This window comes from Salmo salar, chromosome 02, assembly GCF_965601325.2.
Source record: "Salmo salar chromosome 02, fSalSal1, whole genome shotgun sequence".
Lineage (NCBI taxonomy): Eukaryota > Metazoa > Chordata > Actinopteri > Salmoniformes > Salmonidae > Salmo > Salmo salar.
In genome coordinates, this window is record NC_138292.1 from 25,644,069 (window position 1) to 25,660,526 (window position 16,458).

At 43.3% G+C, this 16,458-nt stretch overlaps 1 protein-coding gene across 1 annotated transcript in view; it reads right to left on the reverse strand.

The window, feature by feature from the left end:
• LOC106595663 (uncharacterized) overlaps window positions 1-16,458 on the reverse strand; it is a 37,807-nt gene that overhangs the window by 20,164 nt on the left and 1,185 nt on the right. The window lies entirely within an intron of this gene.

Below are 16,458 nucleotides of genomic sequence, written 5' to 3' on the forward strand. Positions count from 1 at the left end.
ACTTGGTGTATAGCGAGAATAGGAGAGGGCCTAGAACAGAGCCCTGGGGGACACCAGTGGTGAGAGCGCATGGTGCGGAGACAGATTCTCGCCACGCCACCTGGTAGGAGCGACCTGTCAGGTAGGATGCAATCCAAGCGTGGGCCGCGCCGGAGATGCCCAACTCGGAGAGGGTGGAGAGGAGGATCTGATGGTTCACAGTATCAAAGGCAGCAGATAGGTCTAGAAGGATGAGAGCAGAGGAGAGAGAGTTAGCTTTAGCAGTGCGGAGAGCCTCCGTGACACAGAGAAGAGCAGTCTCAGTTGAATGCCCAGTCTTGAAACCTGACTGATTAGGATCAAGAAGGTCATTCTGAGAGAGATAGCAGGAGAGCTGGCCAAGGACGGCACGTTCAAGAGTTTTGGAGAGAAAAGAAAGAAGGGATACTGGTCTGTAGTTGTTGACATCGGAGGGATCGAGTGTAGGTTTTTTCAGAAGGGGTGCAACTCTCGCTCTCTTGAAGACGGAAGGGACGTAGCCAGCGGTCAAGGATGAGTTGATGAGCGAGGTGAGGAAGGGGAGAAGGTCTCCGGAAATGGTCTGGAGAAGAGAGGAGGGGATAGGGTCAAGTGGGCAGGTTGTTGGGCGGCCGGCCGTCACAAGACGCGAGATTTCATCTGGAGAGAGAGGGGAGAAAGAGGTCAAAGCACAGGGTAGGGCAGTGTGAGCAGGACCAGCGGTGTCGTTTGACTTAGCAAACGAGGATCGGATATCGTCAACCTTCTTTTCAAAATGGTTGACGAAGTCATCCGCAGAGAGGGAGGAGGGGGGGGGGAGGGGGAGGAGGATTCAGGAGGGAGGAGAAGGTAGCAAAGAGCTTCCTAGGGTTAGAGGCAGATGCTTGGAATTTATAGTGGTAGAAAGTGGCTTTAGCAGCAGAGACAGAAGAGGAGAATGTAGAGAGGAGTGAGTGAAAGGATGCCAGGTCCGCAGGGAGGCGAGTTTTCCTCCATTTCCGCTCGGCTGCCCGGAGCCTTGTTCTGTGAGCTCGTAGTGAGTCGTCGAGCCACGGAGCAGGAGGGGAGGACCGAGCCGGCCTGGAGGATATGGGACAGAGAAAATCAAAGGATGCAGAAAGGGAGGAGAGGAGGGTTGAGGAGGCAGAATCAGGAGATAGGTTGGAGAAGGTTTGAGCAGAGGGAAGAGATGATAGGATGGAAGAGGAGAGAGTAGCGGGAGAGAGAGAGCGAAGGTTGGGACGGCGCAAGACCATCCGAGTAGGGGCAGAGTGAGAAGTGTTGGATGAGAGCAAGAGGGAAAAGGATACAAGGTAGTGGTCGGAGATTTGGAGGGGAGTTGCAATGAGATTAGTGGAAGAACAGCATCTAGTAAAGATGAGGTCAAGCGTATTGCCTGCCTTGTGAGTAGGGGGGGAAGGTGAGAGGGTGAGGTCAAAAGAGGAGAGGAGTGGAAAGAAGGAGGCAGAGAGAAATGAGTCAAAGGTAGACGTGGGGAGGTTAAAGTCACCCAGAACTGTGAGAGGTGAGCCATCCTCAGGAAAGGAACTTATCAAGGCGTCAAGCTCATTGATGAACTCTCCAAGGGAACCTGGAGGGCGATAAATGATAAGGATGTTAAGCTTGAAAGGGCTGGTAACTGTGACAGCATGGAATTCAAATGAGGAGATAGACAGATGGGTCAGGGGAGAAAGCGAGAATGTCCACTTGGGAGAGATGAGGATTCCAGTGCCACCACCCCGCTGGCTCGATGCTCTAGGGGTATGCGAGAACACGTGGGCAGACGAAGAGAGAGCAGTAGGAGTAGCAGTGTTATCTGTGGTAATCCATGTTTCCGTCAGCGCCAGGAAGTCTAGGGACTGGAGGGTAGCATAGGCTGAGATGAACTCAGCCTTGTTGGCTGCAGACCGGCAGTTCCAGAGGCTGCCGGAGACCTGGAACTCCACGTGGGTCGTGCGCGCTGGGACCACCAGGTTAGAGTGGCAACGGCCACGCGGTGTGAAGCGTTTGTATGGCCTGTGCAGAGAGGAGAGAACAGGGATAGACAGACACATAGTTGACAAGCTACAGAAGTGTTGTTTCTTGTATTATTGTCTCCTGTGTCTTTAGAGAACTGTTTCACTTTGATATCCTTTTTCTTCTGTCCTGATTTTCTCTTTCTTTTCTTCTTTTAACTAGATATTCTTTGTTGTTCTTCGTTAGCTAGCTAGCTTCGTCCAAAAGAGTCCCTAGCAACTGCTTAATATAAACTTAAAACAAAAACTTAATATAATACATCAATAAAATCAATTTAGCCTCAAATAAATAATGAAACATGTTCAATTTGGTTTAAATAATGCAAAAACAAAGTGTTGGAGAAGAAAGTAAAAGTGCAATATGTGCCATGTAAAAAAACTAACGTATAAGTTCCTTGCTCAGAACATGAACATATGAAAGCTGGTGGTTCCTTTTAACATGAGTCATCAATATTCCCAGGTAAGATGTTTTAGGTTGTAGTTATTATAGGACTATTTCTCTCTATACGATTTGTATTTCATATACCTTTGACTATTGGATGTTCTTATAGGCACTTTAGTATTGCCAGTGTAGCAATATAGCTTCCGTCCCTCTCCTCGCTCCTACCTGGGCTCGAACCAGGAACACATCGACAACAGCCACCCTCGAAGCAGCGTTACCCATGTAGAGGAAGGGAAAAAACTACTCCAAGTATCAGAGCGAGTGATGTTTTGAAACGCTATTAGCGCGTACCCGGCCAACTAGCTAGCCATTTCATATCGGTTACACCAGCCTAATCTTGGGAGTTGACAGGCTTGAAGTCATAAACAGCGCAATGCATTGCGAAGGGCTGCTGGCAAAACGCACGAAAGTGCTATTTTGAATGAACGCTTACGAGCCTGCTGGTGCCTACCATCGCTCAGTCAGACTGCTCTATCAAATCATAGACTTAATTATAACATAATAACACGAGCCTTAGGTAATTAATATGGTCGAATCCGGAAACTATCATCTCGAAAACAAAACGTTATTCCTGTTACATTGCACAACCTTCAGTGTTATGTCATAATTACGTAAAATTCTGGCAAATTAGTTCGCAACGAGCCAGGCGGCCCAAACTGTTGCATATACCCTGACTGCGTGCAATGAACGCAAAATGACACAATTTCACCTGGTTAATATTGCCTGCTAACCTGGATATCTTTTAGCTACATATGCAGGTTTAAAAATATACTACTCAAAAAAATAAAGGGAACACTTAAACAACACATCCTAGATCTGAATGAAATAAATAATCTTATTAAATACTTTTTTCTTTACATAGTTGAAAGAGCACTGTGTGCTGACAACAAAATCACACAAAAATAATCAATGGAAATCCAATTTATCAACCCATGGAGGTCTGGATTTGGAGTCACACTCAAAATTAAAGTGGAAAACCACACTACAGGCTGATCCAACTTTGATGTAATGTCCTTAAAACAAGTCAAAATGAGGCTCAGTAGTGTGTGTGGCCTCCACGTGCCTGTATGACCTCCCTACAATGCCTGGGCATGCTCCTGATGAGGTGGCGGATGGTCTCCTGGACAGTCTGTGGTGCAACGTGGCGTTGGTGGATGGAGCGAGACATGATGTCCCAGATGTGCTCAATTGGAATCAGGTCTGGGGAACTGGTGGGCCAGTCCATAACATCAATGCCTTCCTTTTGCAGGAACTGCTGACACACTCCAGCCACATGAGGTCTAGCATTGTCTTGCATTAGGAGGAACCCAGGGCCAACCGCACCAGTATATGGTCTCACAAGGGGTCTGAGGATCTCATCTCGGTACATAATGGCAGTCAGGCTACCTCTGGCGAGCACATGGAGGGCTGTGCGGCCCCCCAAAGAATTGCCACCCCACACCATGACTGACCCACCGCCAAACCGGTCATGCTGGAGGATGTTGCAGGCAGCATAACGTTATCCACGACGTCTCCAGACTCTGTCACGCGCCACGCCTATCATTCAAACATATGACTATTTCACAGCATTTTAAAGACAAGACTCTCCTTTATCTAACCACACTGTCCAATTTCAAAAAGGCTTTACAGCGAAAGCAAAACATTAGATTATGTCAGCAGAGTACCAAGCCAGAAATAATCAGACACCCATTTTTCAAGCTAGCATATAATGTCACAAAAAACAAAACCACAGCTAAATGCAGCACTAACCTTTGATGATCTTCATCAGAAGACAACCCTAGGACATTATGTTATACAATGCATGCATGTTTTGTTCAATCAAGTTCATATTTATATAAAAAAACAGATTTTTACATTAGCATGTGACGTTCAGAACTAGCATACCCCCCGCAAACATCCGGTGAATTTACTAAATTACTCACGATAAACGTTCACAAAAAACATAACAATTATTTTAAGAATTATAGATACAGAACTCCTCTATGCACTCGATATGTCCGATTTTAAAATAGCTTTTCGGTGACAGCACATTTTGCAATATTCTGAGTACATAGCCCAGCCATCACGGCTAGCTATTTAGACACCCACCAAGTTTAGCCCTGACCAAACTCCGATTTAATATTACAAAAGTTTGATTACCTTTGGTGTTCTTCGTCAGAATGCACTCCCAGGACTTCTACTTCAATAACAAATGTTGGTTTGGTCCAAAATAATCCATCGTTATATCCAAATAGCGGCGTTTTTTTTGTGCGTTCAAGACACTATCCGAAGTGTAAATAAGGGTCACGAGCATGGCGCAATTCGTGACAAAAAATGTCTAAATATTCCATTACCGTACTTCGAAGCATGTCAACCGCTGTTTAAAATCCATTTTTATGCCATTTTTCTCGTAAAAAAGCGATAATATTCCGACCGGGAATCTGCGTTTAGGTAAACAGACGAAAGAAAACAAAGCATGAGGTCGACTCGGGCATGCGCCTGAGTCTCACAGTACTGTAACCAGCCACTACCCAAACGCGCTACTTTTTTTCAGCCAGAGCCTGCAAAGCCACGATTCAGCTTTTTGCCGCCTTCTGAGAGCCCATGGGACCCGTAGGAAGTGTCACGTAACAGCAGAGATCCTCTGTAATGGATAGAGATAATCAAGAAGGGCAAGAAATTGTCAGACAGGCCACTTCCTGCATGGAATCTTCTCAGGTTTTGGCCTGCCATATGAGTTCTGTTATACTCACAGACACCATTCAAACAGTTTTAGAAACTTTAGGGTGTTTTCTATCCAAAGCCAATAATTATATGCATATTCTAGTTACTGGGCAGGAGTAGTAACCAGATTAAATCGGGTACGTTTTTTATCCAGCCGTGTCAATACTGCCCCCTAGCCCTAACAAGCTAACCTACAAAGCATTACATGGGCTTGCTCCTACCCATCTTTCCGATTTGGTCCTGCCATACATACCTACACGTACGCTACGGTCACAAGACGCAGGCCTCCTAACTGTTCCTAGAATTTCTAAGCAAACAGCTGGAGGCAGGGCTTTCTCCTATAGAGCTCTATTTTTATGGAATGGTCTGCCTACCCATGTGAGAGACGCAGACTCGGTTTCAACTTTTAAGTCTTTATTGACGACTCATCTCTTCAGTAGGTCCTATGATTGAGTGTGGTCTGGCCCAGGAGTGTGAAGGTGAACGGAAAGGCACTGGAGCAACAAACCGCCCTTGCTGTCTCTGCCTGGCCGGTTCCCCTCTCTCCACTGGGGTTGTCTGCCTCCAACCCTATTACAGGGGCTGAGTCACTGGCTTACTGGTGATCTTCCATGCCGCCCCTAGGAGGGGTGCATCACTTGAGTGGGTTGAGTCACTGACGTGATCTTCCTGTCTGGGTTGGCGCCCCCCCTTGGGTTGTGCGGTGGCGGAGATCCTTTGTGGGCTATACTCGGCCTTGTCTCAGGATGGTAAGTTGGTGGATGAAGATATCCCTCTAGTGGTGTGGGGGCTGTGCTTTGGCAAAGTGGGTGGGGTTATATCCTGCCTGTTTAGCCCTGTCCGGGAGTATCGTCGGACGAGGCCACAGTGTCTCCCGACCCCTCCTGTCTCAGTCTCCAGTATTTATGCTGCAGTAATTTATGTGTCGGGGGGCTAGGGTCAGTCTGTTATATCTGGAGTATTTCTCCTGTCTTATCTGGTGTCCTGTGTGAATTTAAGTATGCTCTCTCTAATTCTTTCTTTCTTTCTCTCGGAGGACCTGAGCCCTAGGACCATGCCTCAGGACTAACTTGGCCTGATGACTCCTTGCTGTCCCCAATCCAGCTGGCCGTGCTGCTGCTCCAGTTTCAACTGTTCTGCCTGCGGCTATGGAACCCTGACCTGTTCACCAGACGTGCTACCTGTCCCAGACCTGCTGTTTTCAACTCTCTAGAGACAGCAGGAGCGGTAGAGATACTCTGAATGATCGGCTATGAAAAGCCAACTGCCGTTTACTCCTGAGGTGCTGACCTGTTGCACCCTCAACAACCACTGTGATTATTATTATTTGACCCTGCTGGTCATCTATGAACATCTGAACATCTTGGACATGTTCTGTTATAATCTCCACCCGGCACAGCCAGAAGAGGACTGGCCACCGCTCATAGCCTGGTTCCTCTAGGTTTCTTCCTAGGTTCTGGCCTTTCTAGTGAGTTTTTCCTAGCCACTGTGCTTCTACACCTGCATTGTTTGCTGTTTGGGGTTTAGGCTGGGTTTCTTTACAGCTCTTTGAGATATCACCTGATGTAAGAAGGGCTTTATAAATACATTTGATTTGATTATGTTTTTCAGAGGCAGGGACTGGGAGATTAGTCAGGATTGAGGGAAAGATGAACAGAGCCAAGTACAGAGATCCTTGATGAAAACCTGCTCCAGGGTGCTCAGGACCTCAGATTTGGGCGAAGGTTCACCTTCCAACAGGACAACAACCCTAAGCACATAGCCAAGACAACGCAGGAGTGGCTTCGGGACAAGTCTCTGATTGTCCTTGAGTGGCCCAGCCAGAGCCCGGACTTGAACTTGATCGAACATCTTTGGAGAGACCTGAAAATAGCTATGCAGCAACACTCCCTTTCCAACCTGACAGAGCTTGAGAGGATCTGCAGAGAAAAATGGGAGAAACTCCACAAATACAGATGTGACAAGCTTGTAGCGTCATACCCAAGAAGACTTGAGGATGTAATCACTACCAAAGGAGCTTCAACAATTTTTGTATTTTATTTAACCTTTATTTAACCAGGTAGGCTAGTTGAGAACAAGTTCTCATTTGCAACTGTGACCTGGCCAAGATAAAGCAAAGCAATTCGACACACAACAACACAGAGTTACACATGTAATAAACAAACATACAATCAATAATAAAGTAGAAACATCTATATACAGCTTGTGCAAATGAGGTAGGATAAGAGAGGTAAGGCAATAAATAGGCCATGGTGGCAAAGTAATTACAATATAGCAATTAAACACTGGAATGGTAGGATGTGCAGAATATGAATGTACAAGTTGAGATACTGGGGTGCAAAGGAGCAAGATAAATATATAAATAAATACAGTATGGGGATGAGGTAGATTGGATTTGGATTTACAGATGAGCTATGTACAGGTGCGGTGATCTGTGAGCTGCTCTGACAGCTGGTGCTTAAAGCTAGTGGGGGAGGTAAGAGTATCCAGCTTCAGAGATTTTTGCAGTTTGTTCCAGTCATTGGCAGCAGAGAACTGGAAGGAGAGGCAGCCAAAGGAAGAATTGGCTTTGGGGGTGACCAGTGAGATATACCTGCTGGAGTGCGTGCTGCTATGGTGACCAGTGAGCTGAGATAAGGCGGGGATTTACCTAGCACAGACTTGTAGATGACCTGGAGCCAGTGGGTTTGGCGACGAGTATGAAGCGAGGGCCAGCCAACGAGATCGTACAGGTCGCAGTGGTGGGTAGTATATGGGGCTTAGGTGACAAAACGGATGGCACTGTGATAGACTGCATCCAATTTGTTGAGTAGAGTGTTGGAGGCTATTTTGTAAATGACATCGCCGAAGTCAAGGATCGGTAGGATGGTCAGTTTTACGAAGGTATGTTTGGCAGCATGAGTGACGGATGCTTTGTTGCGAAATAGGAAGCCGATTCTAGATTTAATTTTGGATTGGAGATGTTTAACTTTTTTGGGATAGGGGGCAGCATTCGGAATTTTGGATGAAAAGCATGCCCAAAGAAAACTGCCTGCTACTCAGGCCCAGAAGCTAGGATATGCATATAATTGGTAGATTTGGATAGAAAACACGCTAAAGTTTCCAAAACTGTTAAAATAATGTCTGAGTATAACAGAACTGATATGGCAGGTGAAAACCTGAGAAGAATCCATCCAGGAAGTGAGATTATTTTATTTTTGTAGTTTTCTATTGAATGCCATTACAGTATCCATTGACTTAGGACTCAAATTGCACTTCCTATGGCTTCCACTAAATGTCAACAGTCTTTAGAAAGTGTTTCAAGCTTGTATTCTGAAAAATAAGGGAGTAAGACCACTTTGAATGAGTGGACCATTCAGTGTCCCAGAGGTTTTTCGTGCGCCCGACCGAGAGCACGCCTTTCTTGTTTTCCTTTTATATTGACGAAGCTATTGTCCGGTTGAAATGTTATTGATTATTATGACTAAAAACAACCTGAGGATTGATTATAAACATTGTTTGACATGTTTCTACAAACTTTACTGATACTTTTCAGATTTTTCATCTGTCTGTTGTAACTGCCTTTGAGCGTGTGGATTACAGAACAAAACGCGAACAAAACTGAGGTTTTTGGATATAAAGAGGGACTTTATCTAACAAAACAGACATTTATTGAGTAAATGGGAGTCTTGTGAGTGCAACCATATGAAGATCATAAAAGGTAAGTGATTAATTTTATCACTATTTCTGACTTGTGTAACTCCTCTACTTGGCTTGTTACTGTTTGTAATGATTTGTCTGCTGGGTGCTGTTCTCAGATAATCGCATGGTATGCTTTCGCCGTAAAGCCTTTTTGAAATCTGACACCGTGGTTGGATTAACAAGAAGTTATTCTTTAAACCGATGTATAACACTTGTATGTTTTATGAATTTATATGAGTATTTCTGTTTTTGAATTTGGCGCTCTGCAATTTCACTGTTGGCCATGTGGGACGGTAGCGTCCCACACCCCCTAGAGAGGTTAACCAACAATGCAGCTAAGAAAATATAGTTAAGAAAATATTTACTAAAACAAAGAACAACGAGGCTATATACAGACAGAACAGGTTAGTCAAGGTAATTTATACATGTAGGTAGGGGTAAAGTGACTTGGCGCTCTGGTACCGCTTGCCGTGCGGTAGCAGAGAGAACAGTCTGACTTCAGTGACTGGAGTCCATAAACAAGGTAGCACAATTCATTTGTGTCTAAAGCATTGACAATGTCAATAACAACTAATGTGGTTGCTGTGATAGTGCTGTACCCTGGCCTAAACCCAGATTGATTTATATTCAAAATACAATGCCCAGATAAAAACATTTTTAAATGGTTATTTACCAAAGATTCAAGAATCTTGGCTAGACAAGGAAGCCTGGAGATGGGATGATAATTATCAAGTTCACTACTATCCCCGCCCTTATGAAGTGGCAGCATATAAGTTGTTTTCCAAACTTTTTGAATATTTTCTGATAATGTTAGATTTCAGATATGGCTTACTGAGCCAGCCCCTGGAATTATTGGAATCTATAGCAAGTAAGGCATCAGGGACTTATTTTTCTGTGAATTGCTGAAATGCTAAAACTTGAGTAACATTTTGAGTCAATCTGCAAAATTCCCAAATCAGCATTTAGCCCACTCTTAAAGATAGAAGGGTTAGACACTCTTTCAAAAAAATTGTCCACTGAAATAAAATGATTAAATGCATCAGTGATGGCATTTTTGGCATAATGGGGCCAGAGTCTGATTAATTTGTTGGGGCAGAGATGAAAAAGCACAACTGTTTAGAGATTTGACAGTTTCCTAGAATTTAGCTGGGTTCCCCTGAGAGTGGTAACATAATAAATCAGATTTTGCCTTTTTGGTCAGTCTTATACATTGACTCTTCAGTTGCCTAAAATAATGCCAATCCGGCCTTAAGCATGTGTTCCTGGCCTTGACCCAGGCAACATCTTATGAATGACTTTGGATAGTTCAGGAATAAAATCAGGCATTCGTTCTACCTTTAACTCTCAGGGTTTTGAACGGGGCATGATTACCTACAATGGTATCGAAGATACTTTCAAAAAAGCTAAATCAGATTCAGGGATAGCTGAGATACAATCAAGGTCACAATCAAGGTCACTTAAAGATCACGTAAAATAGCTTGTTCAATAAAGTTAAAGTTCCTCTTAGCAGAGGTGGTACCAAGTTACTATTATTCGAGTCACAAGGTCGGAGTCTCAAGTCGAGTACCAAGTAGAACGAGTCAAGACTCGAGTCAAGTCCAAGTCTAAGAGCAAATCCAGTCTAGTCACGCTTTTTCAAGTCAAGTAAAAAAAAGTAATCTATACATGCAACGACTTGTTCAACTACAAATCTTTGTCTATTTATTGAGGCTACCAGACAGACCTTTTCATTATTTTGTACAAAACATTTTGATGATGTAATTGTAAAATAAGGACCTTGTAGCAGTGGTAAAGGCATAAAATCAGCAGAAGGAAAGGCAGGTTGACGTGCTCAGTATACATTTATTTACAGGTCTTGGTGAACCAATGGTGAAAGTGACATATCATACAAAATATACAAGTAGATTTCCCAAATATACACTGGCAATAGCCAGGTAGAGCGCAAGGCTGCACAGCCTCCCCTTGAGAAATCAACTAGAATCTCAAACAGCTACGTAAGTACTTGGCCCCCAGGACCATGCAATTACAAACAATAAACTGGTTCTACAATGTAAAAGGCAACTTCCACATCCATATTTACATTATTCTTAAATCAGACTCAATGACTATTAACTTCTTTGGGATAGGGGGCAGTATTTTCACGGCCGGATAAAAAAACGTACCCGATTTAATCTGGGTACTACTCCTGCCCAGAAACTAGAATATGCATATAATTAGTAGATTTGAATAGAAACCACTCTGATGTTTCTAAAACTGTTTGAATAGTGTCTGTGAGTATAACAGAACTCATATGGCAGGCCAAAACCTGAGAAGATTCCATACAGGAAGTGGCCTGTCTGACAATTTGTTGTCCTTCTGTTGCATCTCTATCGAAAATACAGCATCTGTGCTGTAAAGTGACATTTTCTAAGGCTTCCATTGGCTCTCTAAAGCCGCCAGAAAGTGGAATGGGGTTGTCTGCTGTCTCTGGGCAAAGAACAGCAGCAGAATTTGTTAGTGGTCAGCCTGGGGACAGTGACACTGAGATGCGCATTCACGAGACTACTCAATTTTTTTCTTTCAGCCTTTGAATGAATACAACGTTGCCCGGTTGGAATATTATCGCTATTTTACGAGAAAAATCGCATAAAAATTGATTTTAAACAGCGTTTGACATGCTTCTAAGTACGGTAATGGAATATTTGGAAATATTTTGTCACGAAATGCGCTCGTGCGTCACCCTTCGGATAGTGACCTGAACGCACGAACAAAATGGATCTATTTGAATATAACTATGGACTATTTGGAACCAAAACAACATTTGTGTTGAAGTACAAGTCCTGGGAGTGCATTCTGACAAAGAACAGCAAAGGTAATCCAATTTTTCTAATAGTAATTCTGAGTTTAGGTTGTCCCAAACTTGGTGGGTGTCAAATTAGCTAGCCGTGATGGCCGAGCTATGTACTCAGAATATTGCAAAATGTGCTTTCGCCGAAAAGCTATTTTAAAATCGGACATAGCGATTGCATAAAGGAGTTCTGTATCTATAATTCTTAAAATAATTATGTATTTTGTCAACGTTTATCGTGAGTAATTTAGTAAATTCACTGGAAGTTTGCGGTGGGTATGCTAGTTCTGAACATCACATGCTAATGTAAAAAGCTGTTTTTTGATATAAATATGAACTTGATTGAACAAAACATGCATGTATTGTATAACATAATGTCCTAGGAGTGTCATCTGATGAAGATCATCAAAGGTTAGTGCTGCATTTAGCTGTGTTTTGGGTATTTGTGATGCATGCTAGTTTCTTGGAAATGGCTGTGTGTTTTTTTTGTGTCTATGTACTCTCCTAACATAATCTAATGTTTTGCTTTCGCTGTAAAGCCTTTTGGAAATCGGACAACGTGGTTCGATTCAGGAGAAGTGTATCTATAAAATGGTGTAAAATAGTCCTATGTTTGAGAACTTTGAATTATGACATTTTGTAGTTTTAAGTTTGGCGCTCTGATTTGTCACTGGCTGTTGAATAGTGTGGGACGATTTCGTCCCACCTCCCCTAGAGAGGTTAATGAAATTAAAACCATGCATACATGGAACAATCTTTTTGTCTTATTCAATGTTCTGACTAAAGCGTGGAGTGCAAGCAACATTGTGTTGAAATTATGATTTCTGTGCGCACTGAGGAACGTGTGCTTCTATTACGCACAACAAAAATGACAGAGGACAGACACTCGGAACTCCGACATAACCCAGGAAATACAAACAAAGGAAACCATACATTGTAGTAAATCAACAGAACTTCTACAATAAGAATTGAAAATTGAAATAGCGCACAGACCAGATCTACCGCTTCTTAAACTTGCTTTCAATGAGAATAACACATTTTTATGCAAATTTGGTTGCCCAAAAAGTTATACAGTGGGGAGAACAAGTATTTAATAACCTGCAAAAATCGGCAGTGTTTCCTACTTACAAAGCATGTAGAGGTCTGTCATTTTTATCATAGGTACACTTCAACTGTGAGAGAAGGAATCTAAAACAAAAATCCCAAAAATCCATTGTATGATTTTTAAGTAATTAATTTGCATTTTATTGCATGACATAAGTATTTGATCACCTACCAACCAGTAAGAATTCCTGCTCTCACAGACCTGTTAGTTTTTCTTTAAGAAGCCCTCCTGTTCTCCACTCATTACCTGTGTTAACTGCACCTGTTTGAACTCGTTACCTGTATAAAAGAGACCTGTCCACACAATCAAACAGACTCCAACCTCTCCACAATGGCCAAGACCAGAGAGTTGTGTAAGGACATCAGGGATAAAATTGTAGACCTGCACAAGGCTGGGATGGGCTACAGGACAATAGGCAAGCAGCTTGGTGAGAAGGCAACAATTGTTGGCGCAATTATTAGAAAATGGAAGAAGTTCAAGATGACGGTCAATCACCCTCGGTCTGGGACTCCATGCAAGATCTCACCTTGTGGGGCATCAATGATCATGAGGAAGGTGAGGGATCAGCCCAGAACTACACAGCAGGACCTGGTCAATGACCTGAAGAGAGCTGGGACCACAGTCTCAAAGAAACCCATTAGTAACACACTACGCTGTCATGGATTAAAATCCTGCAGCGCACGCAAGGTCCCCCTGCTCAAGCCAGCGCATGTCCAGGCCCGTCTGAACTTTGCCAATGACCATCTGGATGATCCAGAGGAGGAATGGGAGAAGGTCATGTGGTCTGATGAGACAAAAATAGAGCTTTTTGGTCTAAACTCCACTCGCCGTGTTTGGCGGAAGAAGAAGGAAGAGTACAACCCCAAGAACACCATCCCAACCGTAAAGCATGGAGGTGGAAACATTCTTTGGGGATGCTTTTCTGCAAAGGGTACAGGACGACTGCACCGTATTGAGGGGAGGATGGATGGGGCCATGTATCGCGAGATCTTGGCCAACAACCTCATTCCCTCAGTAAGAGCATTGAAGATGGGTCGTGGCTGGGTCTTCCAGCATGACAACGACCCGAAACACACAGCCAGGGCAACTAAGGAGTGGCTCCGTAAGAAGCATCTCAAGGTCATGGAGTTGCCTAGCCAGTCTCCAGACCTGAACCCAATAGAAAATCTTTGGAGGGAGCTGAAAGTCCGTATTGACAGCGACAGCCCCGAAACCTGAAGGATCTGGAATAGGTCTGCATGGAGGAGTGGGCCAAAATCCCTGCTGCAGTGTGTGCAAACCTGGTCAAGAACTACAGGAAACGTATGATCTCTGTAATTGCAAACAAAGGTTTCTGTACCAAATATTAAGTTCTGCTTTTCTGATGTATCAAATACTTATGTCATGCAATAAAATGCAAATTAATTACTTAAAAATCATACGATGTTATTTTCTGGATTTTGTTTTAGATTCCGTCTCTCACAGTTGAAGTGTGCCTATGATAACAATTACAGACCTCTACATGCTTTAAGTAGGAAAACCTGCAAAATCGGCAGTGTATCAAATACTTGTTCTCCCCACTGTATATTGCAGCTGTAATATTCTTGACCAGCAAACAATTTTTGGAGCTGCATATTTAAGGTAATTCTCTCTCCCCACAATTTGACATTTGCGCTGCACACAATCCTATAGCTGTACAGCAAATTAGCAATCTGTTCGCTAGCTCACCTGACCTGAGTTGAGAGTTTGCTGGTCCAATCAAAGGGACGAGTGCGAGTTTCACTAGCCAACTTGTTGCAGGTGTTTTTGCAAAGGCGGTTCTCCAGCTATGTGTAGAGTAATCCACAAAGACTGCCACAAAATGAGTGAAAACATTAAAAAACCTGGCCAGATAATTTCAAGTCAACAGTCTCAAGTCAAAGTCGAGTCTCCAAGTCAAGTAATTTTCTATTAAGTCGAGTCAACTTAAATTTGGGAGTCAAGTCAGCCATATTAGCAGGTTTTTTTAAAAGGCAGTAAATGAGGCCGAATGAACCGTTTCGCTGCCAGACAAGGCTCCGCTGATAGTCAGGTGTAGCAGTAGTAAGGTGTTGGGACTGCAGTTGGGACAGCTTTCTGTAGGCCCTAACAGTTTGTGGGAACTGTTTGTCACCGTTATAGTGCAATGTATTGTTTACTGTTGTAGTGGCTTTGCTGGCATGCATTGAAGAAAGAAATGTGTGCCCCACCGAGATTTACATGCTAAATTCACCACTGCGTATAAGATGGAAGTCCGCTGGGTGAACGAGCAAGACAAAAGATTTAAGTGCCTTTGAACAGGGTATGGTAGTAGGTGCCAGGCGCACCGGTTTGAGTTGGTCAAGAACTGCAACACTGCTGGGTTTTTCACACTCAACATGCTCCCATGTGTATCAATTATGGTCTACCACCCAAAGGACATCCAGCCAACTCAAATCAAAGTTTATTTGTCACGTGCGCTGAATACAACAGGTGTAGACCTTACAGTGAAATGCTTACTTCCAGGCTCTAACCAATAGTGCAAAAAAGGTATTAGGTAAACAATAGGTAGGTAAAGAAATAAAACAGTAAAAAGACAGGCTATATACAGTAGCGAGGCTATAAAAGTAGCGAGGCTACATACAGACACCGGTTAGTCAGGCTGATTGAGGTAGTATGTACATGTAGATATGGTTAAAGTGACTATGCATATATGATGAACAGAGAGTAGCAGTAGCGTAAAAGAGGGGTTGGTGGGTGGGACACAATGCAGATAGCCTGGTTAGCCAATGTGCGGGAGCACTGGTTGGTCAGCCCAATTGAGGTAGTATGTACATTAATGTACAGTTAAAGTGACTATGCATATATGATAAACAGAGTATCAGCAGTGTAAAAAGAGGGGTGGGGGGGGACACACTGCAAATAGTCCGGGTAGCCATTTGATTACCTGTTCAGGAGTCTTATGGCTTGGGGGTAAAAACTGTTGAGAATACTTTTTGTCCGAGACTTGGCACTCTGGTACCACTTGCCATGCGGTAGTAGAGAGAACAGTCTATGACGGGTGGCTGGGGTCTTTGACAATATTTTACCCAATAGGCTCAGACTTTTTTCCATCTACGCAGGTTGGCACCCATGTCTCACTGGGTCATGGCACCAACGGATCTGCTCTGATATGGATCAGGGTGTATACACCTAGTATAACAGCAAGGTGTATACAACTAGTTTAACACTGGTGTTAAAGCAGAAAAGCAGCATGAACGCATCTGCACTATTTATCAAGTGAGTTAAGCGGCATACTCAGAAACACAATTTTATAATGGCAGGGGTGTTTGATTTCCTTACATTCGCATCATAACATCAATAATGCCATACTTATATTAGTAACTAGGCCTACCCTGTGTGGTGACAACAAAAACATGTTTCAGCTTTCTGCATGCAGAAATAATATATTATTTGGCTAGGTTGTCTACTGCAAAAAAAATATGAAAAAAGGAATTTACTACAATAATCCCAGTGTAGCAGTATTTCCATCACACACCTACCTACATGGGTTACACAGTTCAACATGTAGCCATGCCTATCTCTACCTCCCAAACATTGAGGAAACGTGAAACTTGATCTAAGTAAATTGATTTAGCCATTCTCTGGTTAACAGTACACGGAATAAGAAATTGCGTGCCGTTTAACATAAACTATGCATGATATCATGCAT